Source organism: Somniosus microcephalus, chromosome 15, assembly GCF_052327205.1.
Source record: "Somniosus microcephalus isolate GS21.2 chromosome 15, FLI_Smic_1.0, whole genome shotgun sequence".
Lineage (NCBI taxonomy): Eukaryota > Metazoa > Chordata > Chondrichthyes > Squaliformes > Somniosidae > Somniosus > Somniosus microcephalus.
This window is the reverse complement of record NC_141001.1, coordinates 124,102,477-124,125,922: the sequence shown is the minus strand read 5'-3', so window position 1 is coordinate 124,125,922 and position 23,446 is coordinate 124,102,477. Positions and strand designations below refer to the sequence as shown.

The window sequence follows — 23,446 nt, the reverse complement described above, 5'->3', positions numbered from 1 at the left end:
TAGGTCAATGATGATGGAAGAACGATGGGCTTGTACGAGTTTGTGTGGGAAAGGATATGGGCAGCAGAGTTTTGGGCAGGTTGGAGTTTATGGAAGGATGGGGTTGGGAGGTTATCAAGGATGATGTTGGAGAAATCAAGGCTCGAGGTGATGGAGACGTGGATAAGAGTTCTGGTGGGGATGGGCTGGAAGCTTAGGACTAGGGTTGAACAGGATGTGTGATTGCGCACAGCCTGACCGATCTGCCAGGGAAGGGTTGGGCTTGCTGACGAGGGGAGCGGGTTTACATGGTGACGGTGGTTAATTGGAAGAAGCTCTGGCTTATCCACAACTTACTGTCAGACAGACAGAGGAGGTCACGGGGAGTGGTGGTGAGGCAGAGCTGGGCAACGCAGGGAGCATGACACCCACCCCCCCCCCCCCCCCCCCCCCCGCCTACGGACAATGTCACTGAGGGGCTGCAGTTAGATGAGGAAGAGGAGCACGGGATGGGGTGGGGGGCAATCAAAGATGGATCGGGCAAAGGTCGGAGGAGAAACCATCGCTGGAGGCAAACTGGCTGTCTTGGGACAGGCGGCAGGAGGAGAATCTCACACACGGCAGGGTGTCACGGTTCAACAAACATGACAAAACAATACTAGGAGGAAAAATTCGGTTGCTTTGTGCCTCCTGTTAGTGCCCTAAGAGGGCACTAATGGGGCGCAAAGCAACTAGCGCCCAAGCGCGGCGATATCTGCACTGCTCGTGAAATTGACCAGACATTTTGTGGTGCAGCTAAACACTACCACCATGATCTCCTGCACCCGCAGATCGTGACGTCAGTCGAGCGTGCAACGCCCCGGTAGGGCCGGATATTGAGTGGCGCCCCCTGCCTTTCCGCCTGCCGCTAGCAACGACAGGTAGAGGGGAACGTTTTGCAGTCAGGAAGGGACTGGGGGAGCGCTATTTAAAGGCGACCACTTCCTGCCTTTTTTTGTTGGCGACAGTTTTGCACCACGCATTCTGAGAGAGAGAGAGACTTCTGGAGAGATTCAACGCTGTGTGAAGGAGTTTTGGGTACTGAGCAGCACTTTGCAGGTTCATTTTGATTTGACCTTCCTTGTATCTATTTAGAAAAGACTGTGGGGGCTGCACTCTGAGCTCTTTCCCTGGGTCTCTCCATTGTTCTTTCCAGCAGATTTGATGTACAGGTCTCTCCAGGCCGAGATTCAAGGCTGCAATGAGCAGGGTGTGGATGGAGTGCAAGACCGACCCTCCCCTTTAAGAACAGGCCGGCGCCAGTGTGTCTGTGTTCCATTGCTGACTGACATCACATGAGCTTCGCCAGCGCTCTGAGGTAGCGCCTCACTCCTCGGCGTTAGCGCCTTAAGAGAGGTGTGTAGCACCTGATTTAGCGCTCCAATCACCTCCAGGGGCGATAGAAGTCAAGTTTGCAGTCGGAGGCGATAATTAGCGCCAGGCGCTAAACTTTGCGCACAGCCGATAATTGCACCCCAAATGGGGCGATACCGAATTTCACCCCTAGATATTTAAACCAGCGATACAGCGATGCATTATTAAAGTGGAACAGGGCTGCTTCAACGATTGGAGACCGGGAATGGAAACCGGGAATTGAGAGAGGGATTGGAGACCGGGAATGGAGAGAGGGATTGGAGAGAGGGATTGGAGAGAGGGATTGGAGAGAGGGATTGGAGACCGTGATTGGAGAACAAATTGATCTTTCTGGAATCACTTTACCCGTCAATTCTTTGTTTTATTCTGAATTTCAGCGGTCTTAATGGTTTGCAGGATTCCCCAGGGATGAAAGTGGACTTTGGGCAGTAAGACGAAATGGGTGACTTGAAGTCAATGGAAAAGAGAATTGGGTGGGGTGTAAGCGTGGCTAACGATTGGCTACTCCCCCCATCCCCGCCCCTCCCAAATTCAGTCTGCATCACCCATCGTGCTTTGAGTGTCTAATGATTTTCAAATCGTTCTCCATCTCTTAGACAGTGTGTGTTTTCTGCTTGTCTGGTTTTAATTGTCATCTTGTGATAGATCATCGGGTAGATTTCCAGTGTGTCTCCTGGGTGTAAAGTGGGTCAACAAATTTAATTTTTCTGGAAATACAATTAGGGCAGTTTCTATATCCGGCATTCTATCCTCATAGCTAGGTTTATACCAGGCCATTAAGCTGAAAATCTACTCCTATATACCCTAATGTATATTAATTGCAGACGGGAAGATATGGGTTGAATCCCCGCAGATACTCCAGTTACTGTCTTTCAAACAAGACGTTAACCCAAGGCCACCATCTGTTCAGGTAGACGGTAAAGATCCCGTGGCATTGGTCAAAGGTTGGTGAGGAGTTAAAAGCAAGAACTCATCTTTCATGACCTCACCATGTCCCAAAGCACTTCATATGTTTGGCATAAAAATAAAACAAAAAAGGTGACTCAACCGTGGCTAACAAGGGAAATTAGGGATAGCATAACATCCAAGGAGAGGACATATAAATTGGCCAGAAAAAGCAGTACACCTGAGGATTGGGAGCAGTTTAGGATTCAGCAAAGGAGGACAAAGGGATTAATTAAGAGGGGGAAAATACAGTATGAGAGTAAGCTTGCAGGGAACATAAAAACTGACTGTAAAAGCTTCTATAGATATGTGAAGAGAAAAAGATTGGTGAAGTCAAGCGTAGGTCCCTTGCAGTCAGAATCAGGGAAATTTATAATGGGGAACAAAGAAATGGCAGACAAATTAAATACATACTTTGGTTCTGTCGTCACAAAGGAGGACACAAATAACCTCCCAGAGATGTCGGGGAACATAGGGTCTAATGAGAGGGAGGAACTGAATAAAATCAGTATTTGTAGGGAAATGGTGTTAGGGAAATTGACGGGATTGAAGGCCGATAAATCCCCAGGGCCCAATAATCTACATCCTAGGGTACTTAAGGAAGTGGCCCTAGAAATAGTAGATGCATTGCTGGTCATCTTCCAAAATTCTATGAGCTAAAAATTCGGTGGCGCCGTGTTTGGGGCGCCAAGCTCGCCTGGGCGCCGGAAGTCCCGCCCCGGAAGGAGCCGGGAGCGCCAGCGGGATATTCAGTTTGAGCGCCCCAAGAGGGACGCGGGGCGCTGCTCAAGGTGCCCCGCATCCCTTTTGGGGTGCTGAAACTGAATATCGCAGCGCAACGTGCCGCAGGGCCACACGCTGCGGCACGGCGCACTGCGGTACTGCAGGCCTTCCTCCCCTTCTTAAAGGGGAGGGGCCTGCACCAGCACGATCGCCGATCGCGAGTGCTGGCAAAAGAGCCCGGCACCAAGGAGAAGTGCCGGGCGCTCGGGACACAGCCGGCACTGCCCCGGGGGGGGGGGGTTAGGAGGCCGGGGAGAGCGGCGCGAGAGGTGCTGGCAGGCGGCCAGTGAAACAAATGGCCGCCCCGCACCTCCTCTTTAATTTGCGCCACTACCGTCACAGATAGGCCCCCCTGAACCGGTCGCGATTTGCGACCGGCGCTATGGGGGGGGGGGGGGGCGCGACCCAATATCGCGTTCAGGGTGGTAGCGGGGTACTGCACACACCGATGACATCATCGGTGGCGGCGCAGCGCTATAGGCTAACGCCACCATTAGCGCCCCAGCTAAATTTCACGGGAGGCGCGGCCAGTGGCGCTAAAGCCACTGAGTGCCCTCTTTAGGCGCTAACTGGTGGTGCAGCCCACCGAATTTCTGGGCCTATAGATTCTGGAACAGTTCCCATGGATTGGAGGGTAGCTAACTATTCAAAAAAGGTGGTAGAGAGAAAATGGGGAATTATTATAGTATTATACCGGTAAGCCTGACATCGGTAGTGGGGAAAATGCTAGAGTCCATTATAAAAGATGTAATAGCAGAGCACTTGGAAAACCGTGACAGGATTGGACAATGTCAACATGGATTTACAAAAGGTAAATCATGCTTGACTAATCTACTGGAATTTTTTGAGGATGTAACTGGTAGAATAGATTAAGAAGGCAAAGAAGAGATTAGCGTGTATGTTGGCCTTTGTAGCAAGAGGGTTCGAGTACAGGAACAAGGATGTCTTGCTACAGTTGTACAGGGCCTTGGTGAGACCGCACCTTGAGTACTGTGTGCAGTTTTGGTCGCCTTATCGGAGGAAGGACGTTCTTGCCATGGAAGGAGTTCAGCGAAGATTCACCAGGCTGATACCTGGGATGGCAGGAATGAGGTATGAGGAGAGATTGTGTCAATTGGGCTTATACTCACTGGAGTTTAGAAGATTGAGAGGGGATCTCATCGAAACCTATAAAATTCTGTCAGGCCTGGACAGACTAGATGCAGGAAGGATGTTTCCGATGGCCAGAGAGTCCAGAACCAGGGGTCATAGTCTAAGGATAAGGGGTAAGCCATTTAGGACTGAGGTGAGGAGGAATTTCTTCACCCAGAGAGTCGTGAACCTGTGGAATTCTCTGCCACAGAGGGCGGTGGAGGCCAGTTCATTAAATATATTCAAGAAGGAGTTGGATATATTTCTTAAGGCTAAAGGGATCAAGGGATATGGGGAGAAGGCAGGGACAGGGTACTGAATTTGGATGATCAGCCATGATCTCATTGAATGGCGGAGCAGGCTCGAGGGGCCGAATGGCCTACTCCTGCTCCTATCTTCTATGTTTCTATGTTTCTATAGATAAGGGAGAACCAGTGGATGTGGTGTATTTGGACTTTCAGAAGACTTTCGATAAGGTCCTGCATAAGAGATTAGCGTGTAAAGTTAAGGCACATGGGATTGGGGGCAAGGTACTGACTTGGATAGAGAACTGGTTGGCAGACAGGAAGCAAAGAGTTGGAATAAACGGGTCTTTTTCCGAGTGGCAGGCAGTGACTAGTGGGGTACCGCAGGGATCGGTCCTAGGACCCCAACTATTCACAATATATATAAATGATCTAGACGAGGGAACTAGATGTAATATCTCCAAGTTTGCAGATGACACAAAGCTGGGTGGGCGTGTATGCTGTGAGGAGGATGGCGAGAAACTCCAGTATGATTTGGACAGGTTGGGTGATTGGGCAGATTCATGGCAGATGCAGTATAATGTGGATAAATGCGAGGTTATCCACTTTGGTGGCAAAAACAGGAAGGCAGATTATCTGAACGGCAATAGATTGGGAGAAGGGGAAGTGCAGCGAGACCTGGGTGTCCTTGTGCACCAGTTGCTGAAGGTAAGCATGCAGGTGCAGCAGGCGGTTAAGAAGGCAAATGGTATGTTGGCCTTCGTAGCGAGAGGGTTCGAGTACAGGAACAAGGATGTCTTGCTGCAATTGTACAGGGCCTTGGTGAGACCACACCTTGAGTATTGTGTGCAGTTTTGGTTGCCTTATCTGAGGAAGAATGTTCTTGCCATGGAAGGAGTGCAGCGAAGATTCACCAGGCTGATACCTGGGATGGCAGGAATGACGTATGAGGAGAGATTGTGCCGATTGGGCTTATACTCACTGGAGTTTAGAAGATTGAGAGGGGATCTCATTGAAACCTTTAAAATTCTGTCAGGCCTGGACAGACTAGATGCAGGAAGGATGTTCCCAATGGCGGGGGAGTCCAGAACCAGGGCTCACAGTCCAAGGATAAGGGGTAAGCCATTTAGGACATAGATGAGGAGGAATTTCTTCACCCAGAGAGTGGTGAAGCTGTGGAATTCTCTACCACAGAAGGCAGTTGAGGCCAATTCATTAAATATATTCAAGAAGGAGTTAGATATATTTCTTAAGGCTAAAGGGATCAAGGATATGGGGAGAAAGCAGGGACAGGGTACTGAATTTGGATGATCAGCCATGATCTCATTGAATAGTGGAGCAGGCTCGAAGGGCCGAATGGCCTACTCCTGCTCCTATCTTCTATGTTTCTATGTTTCTAGGAGAGGGAGACAAGAGAGAGAGAGACAGAGACAAAGTGAGAAGCAGAGACAAACAAACAGACAAAGCGAGAAGGACCGAGAGAGAGAGAGAGAGAGAGTCAGAGAAGGAGAGACAGAGACAGCAAGAAAGGAGAGACAGTGAGAGACAATGAGAAAGAGAGAGACAGACAGGAGGAGTGACCAAAAGCTTGGTCAAAGAGATGGGTTTTGAGGAGGGGCTTTCAGGAGGAGAGGGAGGTGGAGAGGCGGAGCGGTTTAGTGTGGAGCTGAAGACAATTTCCCCCTTGGTATTTCCATTTATTAACAGAAATATGAAATGGTTTATTAAGTTAAAAAGAAGTTTATTGCCCAGGTTAATTATAATCTGCATGAAGATTACATTCTGTGTGTGGAACTAGGTCCCACAGTTAAACCATTCTTGAATAACCCAGACTCCCTTCAATCTTCTCCCTTCCATTCCTGAAGGTTTTGACTCGTGTTGGGTTATGTCCATCTGTGTAGCTGTCAGTAATAAATTTCAGTGAGTGGGAGCCCTGGGCTACACCGCGAGGCACTGCCAGCTCTGGTTACATTACACAATGCACATGCAGTGCTCTGATCTCGAAAAGCACATCTGGTCAGAAAAAGTGCAAAAACATTTCCTACTTTCAAAGATAGATTCAGCTCGAGGGCATGACAACTCACTTCCGACCACACCCTGAAAATTGCCAATTAATCGCGCTGCTTCAGGTATTTTAACACTTCCCTGTGCCAACAGGTCTCTTGCCCCAATCCTCAGAGGCACTTCACAAAACCAGGGATGGTGGGCTGATGATTCTGGCTGGTCTCCTGTATCATTGCTCCGAGTCAGCTGTGAGGATACGCTGTTTTGTAACATCACCAGCGGTGTTACACCGGAGGTCGAACTCCAAACCATCGTCAACACCTTCACCGAAATGTACGAGAGCATGGGCCTTACACTAAACATCCGTAAGACAAAGGTCCTCTACCAACCTGCTCCCGCCACACAGTACTGCCCCCCGATTATCAAAATCCACGACAAGGCCTTGGACAACGTCGACCACTTTCCATACCTCGGGAGCCTACTGTCAACAAGGGCAGATGTCGACGACGAAGTCCAACACCGCCTTCAGTGCGCCAGTGCAGCCTTCGGTCGCCTGAGGAAGAGAGTGTTTGAAGACCAGGACCTCAAACCCGGCACCAAGCTCATGGTCTACAGGGCAACAGTGATACCCGCCCTGCTGTATGCCTCAGAGACATGGACCATGTACAGCAGGCACCTCAAAGTACTGGAGAGGTACCACCAACGCTGCCTCCGCAAGATCCTGCAAATCCATTGGCAGGATAGGCGCACCAACGTCAGTGTTCTTGCTCAGGCCAACATCCCCAGCATCGAAGCTCTGACCACGCTCGATCAGCTCCGATGGACGGGTCACATTGTCTGCATGCCCGATACGAGACTCCCAAAACAAGCGCTCTACTCGGAGCTCCGGCACAGCAAGAGAGCCCGAGGTGAGCAGAGAAAATACTTCAAGGACACCCTCAAAGCCTCCTTGAAAAAGTGTAACATCCCCACTGACACCTGGGAATCCCTGGCCCAAGACCACACAAAGTGGAGGAGAAGCATTCGGGAAGGCGCCGAACACCTCGAGTCTCTTCGCCGGGAGCAAGCGGAAGCCAAGCGCAGGCAGCGCAAGGAGCGCACGTCAACCCAAGCACCCCACCCACCCGCCCCTTCAACCACCGTCTGCCCCACCTGTGACAGAGACTGTAGGTCCCACATTGGACTCATCAGTCACCTGAGAACTCATTTTTAATCTGGAAGCAAGTCATCCTCGGTTCCGAGGGACTGCCTAAGAAGAAGAAGAAGACACTGTAATGCATTAAGTATTATTCTGCTGTTAAGATGCAGCTGGGTTGAACTTGGAATGCACCTTTACGGTCAAAGTCTAGGTTATAGTTTATAGGTGTACTCAGTGGGTAGCACTCGCGCTCTGAGTCAGAAGGTCGTGGGTTCAAGCCCCACTCCAGAGACTTGAGCACAGTAATCTAGGCTGACACTCCAGTGCAGTACTGAGTGAGTGCTGCATTGTCGGAGGGGCAGCACTGAGGGAGCGCTGTGCTGTCGGAGGGGCAGTACTGAGAGAGCGCTGCACTGTCGGAGGGGCTGTACTGAGGGAGCGCTGCACTGTCGGAGGGGCGGTACTGAGGGAGCGCCGCACTGTCAGAGGGGTGGTACTGAGGGAGCGCTGCACTGTCGGAGGGGCAGTACTGAGGGAGCGCAGCACTGTCAGAGGGGCAGTACTGAGGGAGCGCAGCACTGTCAGAGGGGCAGTACTGAGGGATTGCTGCACTGTCGGAGGGGCAGTACTGAGGGATTGCTGCACTGTCGGAGGGGCAGTACTGAGGGAGCGCTGCACTGTCGGAAGCGCAGTACAGGGGGAGCGCTACACTGTCGGTGGGGCAGTACTGAGGGAGTGCTGCACTGTCGGTGGGGCAGTACTGAGGGAGCGCTGCACTGTCGGAGGGGCAGTACTGAGGGAGCGCCGCACTGTCGGTGGGGCAGTACTGAGGGAGCGCTGCACTGTCGGAGGGGCAGTACTGAGGGAGTGCTGCACTGTCGGAGGGGCAGTACTGAGGGAGCGCTGCACTGTCGGAGGGGCAGTACTGAGGGAGCGCTGCACTGTCGGAGGTGCTGTCTTTTGGATGAGACGTTGAACCGAGGCCCCGTCTGCTCTCTCAGGAGGATGTAAAAGATCCCAGGGCACTATTTCGAAGAAGAGCAGGGGAGTTCTCCCCGGTGTCCTGGGGCCAATATTTATCCCTCAACCAACATCACTAAAACAGATTATCTGGTCAGTAGCACATTGCTGTTTGTGGGAGCTTGCTGTGCGCAAATTGGTTGCCACGTTTCCTACATTACAACAGTGACTACACCCCAAAAGTACTTAATTGATTGTCAAATGCATTGGGATGTCCTGAGGTTCTGAAAGGCGCTATAGAAATGCAAGTTCTTTCTTTCTTATCACAGTTACAAGTATATTGCTGTTGGTGGGAGAAGGTTGTAAGTTGGCAGTTGCTTGGAAATTTCTGGCTCCAGGTGTGAAGAAACTAGCATAAAATGACTGTGTTTCTTTTGATGAGAGATTGTGTAGAATGGGCCGATACTCTCTGGAGTTTAGAAGAATGAGAGGTGATCTCATTGAAACATACAAGATTCTGAGGGGGATTGACAGGGTCGATGCTGAGAGGTTGTTTCCCCCTGGCTGGAGAGTCTAGAACCAGGGGGCACAGTCTCAGGATAAGGGGTCGGCCATTTAGGACTGAGATGAGGAAGAATTTCTTCACTCAGAGGGTGGTGAATCTTTGGAATTCTCTGCCCCAGAGGGCTGTGGATGCTCAGTCTTTGAGTCTATTCAAGGCTGAGATCGATAGATTTTTGGACTCTAGGGGAATCAAGGGATATGGGGATAGTGCAGGAAAGTGGAGTTGAGGTCAATGATCAGTCATGATCTTATTGAATGGCGGAGCAGGCTCGAGGGGCCGAATGGCCCACTCTTGCTCCTATTTCTTATGTTCTTAGGACACTAGGCCATTTTAGAACTCGAGTGAGAGTTGCTTGGATTCGCAAAAACTTCAGGCCATTTTGAAAGGAACATAAGAGGAGTCGGCCATTCGGCCCCTCGAACCTGCCCCACCATTCAATAAGATCATGGCTGACCTGATCTTGGCCTCAACTCCACTTTCCCGCCGCTCCCCATAACCCTCGACTCCCCTGTAGCTCAAACATCTGTCTGTCTCCACCTTGAATATATTCACTGACGCCGCAGCTCTCCGGGGTAGAGAATTCCAAATGTTCACCACCCTCTGAGTGAAGAAATTCCTCCTCATCTCCGTTTTAAATGGGCGACCCCTTATTCTGAAACTATGCCCCCTCGTTCTAGATTCCCCCACGAGGGGAAACATCTACCCTGTCGAGCCCCCTCTGAATCTTATATGTTTCAATAAGATCACCTCTCATTCTTCTATACTCCAATGAGTATAGGCCCAACCTGCTCGACCTTTCGTCATAAGACAACCCCTTCATCTCAGGAATTAACCTCGTGAACCTTCTCTGAACTGCCTCCAATGCAAGTATATCATTCCTTAGATAAGAAGACCAGAACTGTACGCAGTACTCCAGGTGGGGTCTCACCAGCGCCCTGTACAGTTGTAGTAAGATTTCCCTACTTTTATACTCCATTCCCCTGCAATAACGGCCAACATTCCATTTGCCTTCCTAATTACTCGCTGTACCTACGTGCTAGCTTTCTGTGTTTCATGTACGAGGACCCCCAGGTCCCTCTGTACCGCAGCATTCTGTAATCTCTGTCCATTTAAATAATAATTTGCTTTTTTATTTTTAACTTCACATTTTCCCACATTATACTCTATCTGCCAAATTTTTGCCCACTCACTTAACCTTTGCCCACTCCCTTTGCAGACACTTTGTGTCCTCCTCACAACTTACTTTCCCACCTATCTTTGTATCATCAGCAAATTTGTCTGCAGTACACACAGGAAAAAAGAGAGACTTGCATGTCTCCAACGTCTTTCACAACTATCGCATGTCCCAAAGCGCTTTACACTCAATGAAGTACCTTTGAAGTGTAAACACTGTTGTAATGTAGGAAACGGGGCTGCTAAATTGTACACAGCAAGCTCCCACAAACAGCAATGTGATAATGACCAGATAATGGCCTAGAAATTCAGTGCCCTTAGCACCGATTTTGCGGCGCTAGAGGGCCTAGCGCTGCAATTGGCGCCGGTTCCTAAATTGCCTGGCGCCCTTCCGCGGCGGTAGACCGGTAGCGCTGCGCCGGCACCGATGACGTCATCGGTGTGCGCAGCGTCCCGGTTGCCGTGGTAACCCGGCCCCAAGCCGAAATTCAGTTGCGGCCGCCTCGCCAGTGGCAGCCGCAACTAAGACTCCGGCAAACGAGTGTTGCCGGAGTCTGCGCCGGCGCTTTAAGGAGGCGCGGCGGCCGGCCGCTTTCCCGCCGGCCGCCTGCCCGCAGCTCCCTCCCCGGACCTCTCCCCCCCCCCCCCGAACAGATGCAAGCCCGGCACTTGTCCGAGGTGCCGGGCTCATTTTTGAAGAGATTTGCGCGGGCCGCGGCCGGGTGCAGGCAGCTCCTCCTTAACGGAAGGAGGAGGCCTGCACTTCCCGAGCCTGCCGCACCGCAGCGGGCGCCGCAGCGCCGGAATAGCGCCAGTTTTCAGGCGCTAAAACCCTTCAGTAGCGCCGGCAGCTGTTTGGGCGCGGCGCTACTGAATTTTTGGCGCGCGCAAAGGGACTTAGCGCCGGCGCTAACTTCCGGCACTAAAGCCCTGGTGCAGCGCAAACTCAATTTCTAGGCCAATCTGTTTGAGTGATGTTTGTTGAAGGACCCCGGGGAGAACTCCCCTGCTCTTCTTCAAAATAGTGGCCGTGGGATCTTTTATGCCCACCTGAGAGGGCAGACAGGGCCTCAGTTTAATGTCTCATCTGAGAGACAGCACCTCCGACAGTGCAGCACTCCCTCAGTGCTGCACTGGGAGTGTCAGCCTAGATTTTTGTGCTCAAGTCTCTGGAGCGGGACTTAAACCCACAACCTTCTGACTTAGAGGTGAGGGTGCTGCCCACTGAGCCACAGGGTGACACTGGAACAGGAGCAGGAGGCGGCCATTCAGCCCTTTGAGCCTGTTCCACCATTCAATTAGATCACGGCTGATCTGTATCTTAACTCCATTTACCGGCCTTGGTTCCGTAACCCTCGATACCCTTACCCAACAAAACTCTATCAATCTCAGTTTTGACATTTTCAATTGACCCCCAGCCTCAACAGCTTTTTGGGGGGGGGGGAGCGGAGTTCCAGATTTCCACTACGCTTTGCGTGACAAAGTGATTCCTGACATCACCAACAGGAAAAGGTTCAAAGGAGGTCCTCTGTTGGTGATGCACTTCCTGGTGCAATACATTTTCAATCCTCAGTTTTACTTCCTAATTCTGTAACTGGGATACCGGGCTGCAGCCAGCCCCCACCCCACAGTTAATGAGCAAAGTTCCACTTGTTGGTGCCCCTCTGTACTCGGCAGTGTGTGGGGGCATTTTCCTACGTTAAAGACAATGGCCCAGAAATTCGGGTCTCCACGGGTGAGTACGCACGTGGTACTCACCCGTAGGCCCAATGGAAGTGCCGGTTTCGTGCATGCACCGCGCATGCGCAGGAAACCGGCACTTCCGTTCCCCTGAACGAAGAGGTTCAGAGGTCGAACGCGTGCGCGGGGGAGGCAGCACGCGCGCATCGAACTTCGTTTTTTTTTGGCAGGTTTTCCCGGGAGGGTAAGTCTCCAGAAGTTAGACATTTAAAAAGCAGTCGCAAGGCCTGCTTTTAACAAGGTAAGTGGTGAATTAATTAAAATTAAAACATTTTTTCCACAGGTTTATTATTTTTAAAACTTTAAAGAAAGGTAAGTTTATTTTTAGCCCCGTCAGAAAATAAAATTATTTTCTTTTTTAAATTTAAATTATTGTTTAAAATAGTTATTTCATGTAATTTATAGTTTATTTAAAAAATGTGATGCTTTTTTAAAATTTATTTGAAGATTTAGTGATGTTTTGGGGCCGTAGTATTTATAACTTTTGACAGCTCTTCCTGTCAATCTTATGAATGGAGCATTCCCTGCTCCGATTGGCTCCCCATGGCCCACGTGATCCCAGGGGATGCATCGAACTAACTGCGCCCCTGGGATACGCAAGCACTGCGCGCCGGCAGCTGGACCAGGCCCCAGATCGGAATCCCACGCGGGCCCACAGCTCAACGGCCGGCGCGCAAGGTAAGTGCAGGTCGGGGGCTTGCACCCGCGGGAAGCCCCCGACCCGAATTTCTGGGCCACTATATAAATGCAGGTTGTTGTTGTCCCAATGACAACTGATCTCCTTTAGCTTCGCTTCGTAAAAACCACAGGCCATTTTGAAAAGAACATAGGAACAGGAGGAAGCCATTCAGCCCCTCGAGACTGTCCCGCCATTCTATTAGATCATGGCTGATCTGTATCTTAACTTTTTAGGTTATGCCTTTACCCGTCTCTGGTTAATCCACACTCGCAAACTGCTCCAGTGAGTATCTAGTGGACGGGCACAGTGTCCATGGGAGCTACAAACCCATGACCAACCTACAAACCAGGTGTGTCCAACACCTCTATCCCTGTCCACCCTCCGTAAACTTGGCTCATCCAAAACTCTGCTGCCCTGTGTCCTGCTCGCACCAAGTCCCGTTCACCCATCACCCCCTGTGCTCACTGCCCCGTGTCCTAACTCACACCCAGTCCCGTTCACCCATCACCCCCTGTGCTCACTGCCCCGTGTCCTAACTCACACCCAGTCCCGTTCACCCATCACCCCCTGTGCTCACTGCCCCGTGTCCTAACTCACACCCAGTCCCGTTCACCCATCACCCCCTGTGCTCACTGCCCCGTGTCCTAACTCACACCCAGTCCCGTTCACCCATCACCCCATGTGCTCACTGCCCCGTGTCCTAACTCACACCCAGTCCCGTTCACCCATCACCCCCTGTGCTCACTGCCCCGTGTCCTAACTCACACCCAGTCCCGTTCACCCATCACCCCCTGTGCTCACTGCCCCGTGTCCTAACTCACACCCAGTCCCGTTCACCCATCACCCCCTGTGCTCACTGCCCTGTGTCCTAACTCACACCCAGTCCCGTTCACCCATCACCCCATGTGCTCACTGCCCCGTGTCCTAACTCACACCAAGTCCCGTTCAACCATCACCCCCTGTGCTCACTGCCCCGTGTCCTGACGCGCACCAAGTCCCATTCACCCATCACCCCCTGTGCTCACTGCCCCGTGTCCTGACTCGCACCAAGTCCCGTTCACCCATCACCCCCTGTGCTCACTGCCCCGTGTCTGAACTCACACCCAGTCCTGATCACCCATCACCCCCTGTGCTCACTGCCCCGTGTCCTAACTCACACCCAGTCCCGTTCACCCATCACCGCTTGTGCTCACTGCCCCGTGTCCTAACTCGCACCCAGTCCCATTCACCCATCACCCCCTGTGCTCACTGCCCCGTGTCCTAACTCTCACCCAGTCCCGTTCACCCATCACCCCCTGTGCTCACTGCCCATGTCCTAACTCACACCCAGTCCCGTTCACCCATCACCCCCCTGTGCTCACTGCCCCATGTCCTAACTCACACCCAGTCCCGTTCACCCATCACCCCCTCTGCTCACTGCCCCGTGTCCTAACTCACACCCAGTCCTGTTCACCTATCACCCCCTGTGCTCACTGCCCCGTGTCCTAACTCACACCCAGTCCCGTTCACCCATCTCCCACTGTGCTCACTGCCCCGTGTCCTAACTCACACCCAGTCCCGTTCACCCATCACCCCCTGTGCTCACTGCCCCGTGTCCTAACTCGCACCCAGTCCCGTTCACCCATCACCCCCTGTGCTCACTGCCCCGTGTCCTAACTCACACCCAGTCCCGTTCACCCATCACCCCTTGTGCTCACTGCCCCGTGTCCTAACTCACACCCAGTCCTGTTCATCCATCACCCCTTGGGCTCACTGCCCCGTGTCCTAACTCGCACCCAGTCCCGTTCACCCATCACCCCCTGTGCTCACTGCCCCATGTCCTAACTCACACCCAGTCCCGTTCAACCATCACCCCATGTGCTCACTGCCCCGTGTCCTAACTCACACCAAGTCCCGTTCACCCATCACCCCCTGTGCTCACTGCCCCGTGTCCTGACGCGCACCAAGTCCCGTTCACCCATCACCCGCTGTGCTCACTGCCCCGTGTCCTAACTCGCACCCAGTCCCGTTCACCCATCACCCCCTGTGCTCACTGCCCCGTGTCCTAACTCACACCCAGTCCCATTCACCCATCACCCCCTGTGCTCACTGCCCCGTGTCCTAACTCACACCCAGTCCCGTTTACCCATCACCCCCTGTGCTCACTGCCCCGTGTCCTAACTCACACCCAGTCCCATTCACCCATCACCCCCGCTGTGCTCGCTGACCTACATTGGCTCCCAGTCCGGCAACACCTCGATTTTAAAATTCTCATCCTCGTGTTGCAATCCCTCCATGGCCCTCCTCATCCCTCCCTATCTCTGTAAGCTCCTCCACCCCTACAAGCCCCCCAAGATATCTGCGCTCCTCCAATTCTAGCATCCTGCGCATCCCCGAGTTCCATCGCTCCACCATTGGCGGCCGTGCCTTCAGCTGCCTGGGCCCCGAGCTCTGGAATTCCCTCCCTAAACCTCTCCGCCTCTCTCTCCTCCTTTAAGACGCTCCTTAAAACCGACCTCTTTGACCAAGCTTTTGGTCACCTGTCCTAATATCTCCTTATGTGGCTCGGTGTCAAATTCTGTTTGATAATCGCTCCTGTGAAGCGCCTTGGGACGTTTTACTACGTTAAAGGAGCTGTATAAATACAAGCTGTTGTTGTTCCAGATTATATCTTGCACCACTGGGACAACAGCCTCTCGGTCTCTCTGAAAGTGTAATTTGAACAGAGAGGTAGAATATAAATATTTAAACCTCTTCTATCAGCTAGTCTCTCATGTCTCATTTCACAAAGTGATACCAACACACCACGGGGAAAATTACTCACCTTGATGGGATTTAACGCTGGGCCAGTCCAGGTCAGGTGATATTTTTCATTTATCATCTCGTCCCAAACATACCCCTGTAATAGGTCCATGACCACCAATACCCATTAATACCTCACCAATACCCCACCAATACCCATTAATACCTCACCAATACCCCACCAATACCTCACCAATACCTCACCAATACCCATTAATACCTCACCAATACCCCACCAATACCCCACCAATACCTCACCAATACCTCACCAATACCCCACCAATATCCCCACCAATATCCCCACCAATATCTCACCAATACCTCACCAATACCCCACCAATATCCCCACCAATATCCCCACCAATACCCCACCAATACCACACCAATACCCCACCAATATCCCCACCAATATCTCACCAATACCTCACCAATACCCCACCAATACCCCCACCAATACCCCACCAATATCCCCACCAATACCCCACCAATATCCCCACCAACACCCCACCAATATCCCCACCAATATCTCACCAATACCCCACCAATACCCCACCAATACCTCACCAATACCCCACCAATACCCCACCAATATCCCCACCAACACCCCACCAATATCTCACCAATACCCCACCAATACCTCACCAATACCCCACCAATATCCCCACCAATACCCCACCAATACCCCACCAATACCCCACCAATATCCCCACCAATACCCCACCAATATCCCCATCAATAGCCCACCAACACCCCACCAATACCCCACCAATACCCCACTGTAAGACAAAGGTCCTCTACCAACCTGCCCCCACCACACAGTACTGCCCCCTGATTATCAAAATCCACGACAAGGCCTTGGACAACGTGAACCACTTTCCATACCTCGGGAGCCTACTGTCAACAAGGGCAGACGTCGACGACGAAGTCCAACACCACCTTCAGTGTGTCAGTGCAGCCTTCAATCGCCTGAGGAAGAGAGTGTTTGAAGACCAGGACCTCAAACCCGGCACTAAGCTCATGGTCTACAGAGCAGCAGTGATACCCGCCCTGCTGTATGCCTCAGAGACATGGACCATGTACAGCAGGCACCTCAAAGCACTGGAGAGGTACGACCAATGCTGCCTCCGCAAGATCCTGCAAATCCATTGGCAGGATAGGCGCACCAACGTCAGTGTTCTCGCTCAGGCCAACATCCCCAGCATCGAAGCTTTGACCACGCTCGATCAGCTCCGATGGACGGGTCACATTGTCCGCATGCCCAATACGAGACTCCCAAAACAAGCGCTCTACTCGGAGCTCCGGCACGGCAAGAGAGCCCCAGGTGGGCAGAGGAAACGCTTCAAGGACACCCTCAAAGCCTCCTTGAAAAAGTGTAACATCCCCACCGACACCTGGGAATCCCTGGCCCAAGGCCGCACAAAGTGGAGGAGAAGCATCCGGGAAGGCGCCGAACACCTCCAGTCTCTTCGCCGGGAGCAAGCGGAAGCCAAGCGCAAGCAGCGCAAGGAGCGCACGTCAACCCAAGCACCCCACCCACCCGCCCCTTCAACCACCGTCTGCCCCACCTGTGACAGAGACTGTAGGTCCCGCATTGGACTCATCAGTCACCTGAGAACTCATTTTTAGTGTGGAAGCAAGTCATCCTCGGTTCCGAGGGACTGCCTAAGAGAATACCCCACCAATACCCCACAAATACCCCACCATTACCCCACCAGTACCCCACCAGTACCCCACCGCCTGGCTGGAGTCAGGTCGGAAGCAAAGGAAGATGGTTGTGGTTGTCGGAGACCAATCATCTCAGCCCCAGGACAGCGCTGCAGGAGTTCCTCAGGGCGGAACCTTCAGCTGCTTCATCAATGACCCACCCTCCGTCATTCTCCAGACACAACCCCGGTCGCAAGGGCAAAATGTGGTTTTGATCAGGTAAATTGGGAAGGACTATATCCAATGATCAGTCACCAGATCGAATAAGCTTAAAATCATCAGCAAAAAACAAAGGGAGAGGTCAGGAGAATTTCATTTTATGCAGAGGTTTGTTAACGACCGACCAGAAACAACAGCTTTTAAAAGGGAAGAGGATAAATATTTGTAAAAGAGCATTTTTAAAGTGTATGGAGAAAGGGCTGTGGAGTGGGACTGAAGGGCTAGTTCTATCAGAGAGCCAGCATGGATACGATGGGCCAAATGGCCTCCTTCTGTGCTGTAAATTGGTATGGTTGGATGGTGACTGGTTTGCTGAAAGTCTTTTCACAGCTGAAGTGGACACAGTCGGAAGATTTCACACCCTCACAATCTGCTTTGCCTCAATCCTGGTCGCAGCACGGCGAGGGGTTCACACCGATCTGGTGCATCAGTTTTAAACATTTCCCTACACCTGCATTATACCTTGCGAGACCCGCACCACAGCTGGTGGTCCCTGACATGCCAGTCTCGAGCGGCACGGAGACAGACCGGCCGGCGCTAGTTATAGCTGAAGGTTTCCATTTCATTCTGTTTTTACACAGCGAGTTGTTGTGATCTGGAACGCGCTGCCTGAAAGGGCGGTGGAAGCAGATTCAATAATAACTTTCAAACGGGAATTGGATAAATACTTGAAGGGGAAAAATTCACAGGGCTGTGGGGAAAGAGCAGGGGGGAGTGGGACTAATTGGAGAGCTCGTTCAAAGAGCCGGCACAGGCACGATGGGCTGAATGGCCTCCTCCTGCACTGTATCATTCTATGAGCCTCCTTGGGGACTGATTTAAGTGGCTCCGTCGTGTTTTGTGAGCTGCGTGAGGTCAGTCCGCTGGGAGCTGATGATGTTGGCACATATCTCTCTCGGTACAGAAACAGCTTCGGTTGTCACCGGCTGTGCATTCCTCGTTTTCGAGGCTATCCTTGGCAAGACTCTTTTTATCCCTTCAGTGCTCGCTACAGGTCGCAGTCCCGACAGCCGCACACAAACATTACAGAAACTAATTAAACAACGTGCCAGCCATAGATTAGCCAAGTCAGCAGACAAGCAGTAAACTCTACCTCACGCTGCGCAAATCTAATAAAAACCACCGCTAACACACCAGCATGAAATCGTGCTGCGTGTTATTAAATTAACACTTGGAATACTCAGCAATTTGGGGCTAACAAACTTACGGCACCATTAACTCTAACGGCAGTTCCTTCAAAGTACTTTCAGACACAAGCTGGAACTTGTGGACACACTTCATTTGCAGTGGCGAAAAATGAATATATTGGAAAGTTTCATGTCCCATGTGAAATGGAGCCCTCCACAGCCCAGGCTACGACCCAGGGTCTAGCTCAGTTAGCTGATTCCAGATCGTGCAGTCATAGGGGCGATAAAACTGACCTCAGAGCTCCGGGCTAAGGGAGCAGAGAAAATGTAAGGTCAAATTATAAATCTCCCTGATTGAGGGGTGTGTGTGAGTAACTGTGTGTGTGTGTGTGTGTGTGTGTGTGTGTGAGTGTGAGATAGTGTGTGAGTGTGAGATGGTGTGAGTGTGAGTTGGTGTGAGAGTGAGCTGGTGTGAGAGTGAGCTGGTGTGAGAGTGAGCTGGTGTGAGAGTGAGCTGGTGTGAGAGTGAGCTGGTGTGAGTGTGAGATGGTGTGAGTGTGAGATAGTTTGAGTGTGAGTGTGAGATGGTGTGCGTGTGAGATGGTGTGTGAGTGTGAGATGAGTGTGAGTTGGTGTGGGTGTGAGATGGTGTGAGTGTCAGCTGGTGTGAGTGTGAGGTGAGCGTGAGTTGGTGTGAGTGTGAGTTGGTGTGAGTGTGAGTTGGTGTGGGTGTGAGATGGTGTGAGTGTGAGTTGGCGTGAGTGTGAGTTGGTGTGAGTGTGAGATGGTGTGAGTTGGTGTGGGTGTGAGATGGTGTGTGGGTGTAAGTTGGTGTGAGTGTGAGTTGGTGTGAGTGTGAGTTGGTGAGGCTGTGAGTTGGTGTGAGTGTGAGTTGGCGTGAGTGTGAGATGGTGTGGGTGTGAGTTGGTGTGATTGTGAGTGTGAGATGGTGTGAGTGTGAGTTGGTGTGGGTGTGAGTTGGTGTGAGGTGAGCATGAGATGCGTGTGAGATGGTGTGGGTGTGAGTTGGTGTGAGTGTGGGTGTGAGACGGTGTGGGTGTGAGTGTGAGTCGGTGTGGGTGTGAGGTGAGCCTGATTCGGTGTGGGTGTGAGTCGGTGTGGGTGTGAGTCGGTGTGGGTGTGAGTCGGTGTGGGTGTGAGTCGGTGTGGGTGTGAGTCGGTGTGGGTGTGAGTCGGTGTGGGTGTGAGTCGGTGTGGGTGTGAGTCGGTGTGAGTGTGAGTCGGTGTGGGTGTGAGATGGTGTGAGTGTGAGTTGGCGTGGGTGTGAGTTGGTGAGAGTGTGAGATGGTGTGTGGGTGTGAGTTGGTGTGGGTGTGAGATGGTGTGTGGGTGTAAGTTGGTGTGAGTGTGAGTTGGTGTGAGTGTGAGTTGGTGTGGCTGTGAGTTGGTGTGAGTGTGAGATGGTGTGGGTGTGAGTTGGTGTGGGTGTGAGTTGGTGTGGGTGTGAGTTGGTGTGAGTGTGAGTTGGTGTGGGTGTGAGTTGGTGTGAGGTGAGCATGAGATGCGTGTGAGATGGTGTGGGTGTGAGTTGGTGTGAGTGTGGGTGTGAGACGGTGTGGGTGTGAGTGTGAGTCGGTGTGGGTGTAAGGTGAGCCTGATTCGGTGTGGGTGTGAGTCGGTGTGGGTGTGAGTCGGTGTGGGTGTGAGTCGGTGTGGGTGTGAGTCGGTGTGGGTGTGAGGTGAGCCTGATTCGGTGTGAGTGTGAGTCGGTGTGGGTGTGAGTCGGTGCGGGTGTGAGTCGGTGCGGGTGTGAGTTCGTGTGGGTGTGAGTTCGTGTGGGTGTGAGTCGGTGTGGGTGTGAGTTGATGTGGGTGTGAGTGTGAGTCAGTGTGAGTGTGAGTCGGTGTGGGTGTGAGTCGGTGTTAGTGTGAGTCGGTGTTAGTGTGAGTCGGTATGGGTGTGAGTCGGTGTGGGTGTGAGTCGGCGTGAGTGTGAGTCGGTGTGGGTGTGAGTCGGTGTGAGTGTGAGTCGGTGTGAGTGTGAGTCGGTGTGGGTGTGATTCGGTGTGGGTGTGAGTCGGTGTGGGTGTGAGTGTGAGTCGGTGTGGGTGTGAGTCAGTGTGGGTGTGAGTCTGTGTGAGTGTGAGTCGGTGTGAGTGTGAGTCGGTGTGGGTCTGAGTCAGTGTGAGTTTGAGTCGGTGTGAGTGTGAGTCGGTGTGAGTGTGAGTGTGAGTCGGTGTGGGTGTGAGTCAGTGTGGGTGTGAGTCTGTGTGAGTGTGAGTCGGTGTGAGTGTGAGTCGGTGTGGGTCTGAGTCAGTGTGAGTTTGAGTCGGTGTGGGTGTGAGTCGGTGTGAGTGTGAGTCGGTGTGAGTGTGAGTCGGTGTGGGTCTGAGTCGGTGTGAGTGTGAGTCGGTGTGGGTCTGAGTCAGTGTGAGTTTGAGTCGGTGTGGCTGTGAGTCGGTGTGGGTGTGAGTGTGAGTTGGTGTGAGTGTGAGTCGGTGTGAGTGTGAGTCGGTGTGGGTGTGAGGTGAGCGTGAGTCGGTGTGGGTGTGCGTCGGTGTGGGTGTGAGTCGGTGTGGGTGTGAGCCGGTGTGAGTGTGAGTCGGTGTGAGTGTGAGTTGGTGTGAGTGTGAGTCAGTGTGGGTGTGATTCGGTGTGGATGTGAGTCGGTGTGGGTGTGAGTCGGTGTGAGTGTGAGTGTGAGTCGGTGTGGGTGTGAGTCAGTGTGGGTGTGAGTCTGTGTGAGTGTGAGTCGGTGTGAGTGTGAGTCGGTGTGGGTCTGAGTCAGTGTGAGTTTGAGTCGGTGTGAGTGTGAGTCGGTGTGAGTGTGAGTCGGTGTGAGTGTGAGTCGGTGTGAGTGTGAGTCGGTGTGAGTGTGAGTCGGTGTGGGTCTGAGTCAGTGTGAGTTTGAGTCGGTGTGGCTGTGAGTCGGTGTGGGTGTGAGTGTGAGTTGGTGTGAGTGTGAGTCGGTGTGAGTGTGAGTCGGTGTGGGTGTGAGGTGAGCGTGAGTCGGTGTGGGTGTGAGTCGGTGTGGGTGTGAGTCGGTGTGGGTGTGAGGTGAGCGTGAGTCGGTGTGGGTGTGTCGGTGTGGGTGTGTCGGTGTGGGTGTGAGTCGGTGTGGGTGTGAGTCGGTGTGAGTGTGAGTCGGTGTGGGTGTGAGCCGGTGTGGGTGTGAGCCGGTGTGGGTGTGAGTCGGTGTGGGTGTGAGTGGGTGTGGGTGTGAGTCGGTGTGAGTGTGAGTCAGTGTGGATGTGAGTGGGTGTGGGTGTGAGTCGGTGTGAGTGTGAGTCAGTGTGGATGTGAGTGGGTGTGGATGTGAGTGGGTGTGGATGTGAGTGGGTGTGAGTGTGTGTCGGTGTGGGTGTGAGTGTGAGTCGGTGTGGGTGTGAGTCGGTGTGGGTGTGAGTCGGTGTGGGTGTGAGTCGGTGTGGGTGTGAGTCGGTGTGGGTGTGAGTGTGAGTCGGTGTGAGTGTGAGTCGGTGTGAGTGTGAGTCGGTGTGGGTGTGAGTCGGTGTGGGTGTGAGTCGGTGTGGGTGTGAGTCGGTGTGGGTGTGAGTCGGTGTGGGTGTGAGTCGGTGTGGGTGTGAGTCGGTGTGGATGTGAATTGGTGTGAGTGTGTGTCGGTGTGGGTGTGAGTGTGAGTCGGTGTGGGTGTGTGTCGGTGTGGGTGTGAGTGTGAGTCGGTGTGGGTGTGAGTCGGTGTGGGTGTGAGTCGGTGTGGGTGTGAGTCGGTGTGGGTGTGAGTCGGTTGTGAGTCGGTGTGGATGTGAATTGGTGTGAGTGTGTGTCGGTGTGGGTGTGAGTGTGAGTCGGTGTGGGTGTGAGCCGGTGTGGGTGTGAGTCGGTGTGGGTGTGAGTCGGTGTGGGTGTGAGTCGGTGGGTGTGAGTCGGTGTGGGTGTGAGTCGGTGGGTGTGAGTCGGTGTGGGTGTGAGCCGGTGTGGGTGTGAGTCGGTGTGGGTGTGAGTCGGTGTGGGTGTGAGTCGGTGTGGGTGTGAGTCGGTGTGGGTGTGAGTCGGTGTGGGTGTGAGTGTGAGTCGGTGTGGGTGTGAGTCGGTGTGGGTGTGAGGTGAGTGTGAGTTGGTGTGGGTGTGAGTCGGTGTGGGTGTGAGTCGGTGTGGGTGTGAGTCGGTTGTGAGTCGGTGTGGATGTGAATTGGTGTGAGTGTGTGTCGGTGTGGGTGTGAGTGTGAGTCGGTGTGGGTGTGAGTCGGTGTGGGTGTGAGTCGGTGTGGATGTGAATTGGTGTGAGTGTGTGTCGGTGTGGGTGTGAGTGTGAGCCGGTGTGGGTGTGAGCCGGTGTGGGTGTGAGTCGGTGTGGGTGTGAGTCGGTGTGGGTGTGAGTCGGTGGGTGTGAGTCGGTGTGGGTGTGAGTCGGTGTGGGTGTGGGTGTGAGTCGGTGTGGGTGTGAGTCGGTGTGGATGTGAGCCGGTCTGGGTGTGAGTCGGTGTGGGTGTGAGTCGGTGTGGGTGTGAGTCGGTGTGGGTGTGAGTCGGTGTGGGTGTGAGTCGGTGTGGGTGTGAGTCGGTGTGGGTGTGAGTCGGTGTGGGTGTGAGTCGGTGGGTGTGAGTCGGTGTGGGTGTGAGTCGGTGTGGGTGTGAGTCGGTGTGGGTGTGAGTCGGTGTGGGTGTGAGTCGTTGCGGGTGTGAGTTGGTGTGGGTGTGAGTCGGTGGGTGTGAGCCGGTCTGGGTGTGAGCGTGGGGTCAGGATTCCAGCTCTGATGCCTCCCATGGTTGGCCTGTTGACAGGATCGCCTTAGCTCAGACAGGAGCACTAGCTGTTTAATTGAGGTCTGGGTACAGCGGTGGAGTGGTCACGTTACTGGACTAATGATCCGGAGAACGAGGTGCAAATCCCACCAGGGCAGTTTGAGAATTTGAATTCAGTTTTAAAATCTAGAAAT

At 52.9% G+C, this 23,446-nt stretch overlaps 1 protein-coding gene across 3 annotated transcripts in view; it reads right to left on the bottom strand.

The window, feature by feature from the left end:
* Positions 1-23,446, bottom strand: part of LOC147107210 (ras association domain-containing protein 8-like) — a 102,275-nt gene that overhangs the window by 65,084 nt on the left and 13,745 nt on the right. The gene's annotated exons all lie outside the window — the stretch shown is intronic.